We start from the raw sequence: 1,259 nt of genomic DNA, 5'->3' as shown, positions 1-1,259 counted from the left end.
CATATATTTGCTCAAATTTGCTTTAATTTGTGGCCATGTGAACCATCATACATATTCTCGTTGGTCATAATTATTTACTATAGGCCATGAACAGAGTTTCTAGAATATATTGACAAGGATTGGTATCTTATTCTTGCGTTTTCATACCACAAAACGTGACATGGTTTTGTTAGGTTGCACTTGTTGTTGCTAAACCTTAATTTGCCCTTGTGATATCAATTATGTCTTATAGAAATTCATGAAGAATAAATTTTGACTAGCAAATATTAAAGGTCCTTTCTAAAATCACAATTTGACTAGCGAGACCTTGTTTTCTTTTCCACACCACCCTCTTTCTTGTAAGTGCAGACGCACAACCACCTGTTGATGCAAATATAATGCATGCCTTACTGGCTCTATACCGGTGCCCGAAGCACACAAATGCCACTTACTAGTGCAACACCAAGAGGGACTGCGGAAGAAAATGGGAGAGAGGTCCCGAAACCTAAATAAAAGCAAAAATGATCCAACTCATATGGGTGTAAAAGGCACTGTTCGCGTGCGTGCCACACCCCGAAGCATTTTTTTTTTAAAACATAAATATAGCACTATGTTGATTCCAACTGAGTTGCATTGCTTGAAGCAAATACTTTTATTAGTCATATTTTTTTTCAATTTTTCCTAATGTTCCCATTTGGATGCTAAATTAAGGGTTCAGGTGAAACATCGAGTACTTTATGACCAAATCAAATGGTTTAGCAAATTAATCGAGTTCAAACTATTGCTAGATCATTCTATATCAAAATCCAATGTGCTAGATACTTGTTGGAAGAAGCAGTATTAATGCTGATACTTTTAATTCTAAAACTACGACACAATGCATATCCTTATCCACCCTTACATCTAATACGTGGTTTCAAATCACACATTTTCCAATCTGTGTTTCTATTCCTCTGAATGCAGTTCAATCTACTATATCTCCACCATAGTATACCTCTAAACCTCCATCTGTTGTCTCAAATATTGCCCCTCAGAGAGACACAATGGATACGCTGACTGCATGAAAATCGATTCATGGCATTAGGGGAGATATGATCAAAATAAAATGGAATGCCGTGAAATTTCATGAAATGAAATGATCTTTAAAAATTAAATCAACGTACCAATTAGGCTGAATTGGAAGTTCATAAAGAAATCTACCAAATAAATTTATTTCTAAAAAGAGTGACTAGGTCCCAAATATGCATTTCCCAAATTGGACCCCCCCCCCCCCCCCCCCC

Source organism: Ipomoea triloba, chromosome 4 (assembly GCF_003576645.1).
Source record: "Ipomoea triloba cultivar NCNSP0323 chromosome 4, ASM357664v1".
Lineage (NCBI taxonomy): Eukaryota > Viridiplantae > Streptophyta > Magnoliopsida > Solanales > Convolvulaceae > Ipomoea > Ipomoea triloba.
This window is presented reverse-complemented; position numbering follows the sequence as displayed.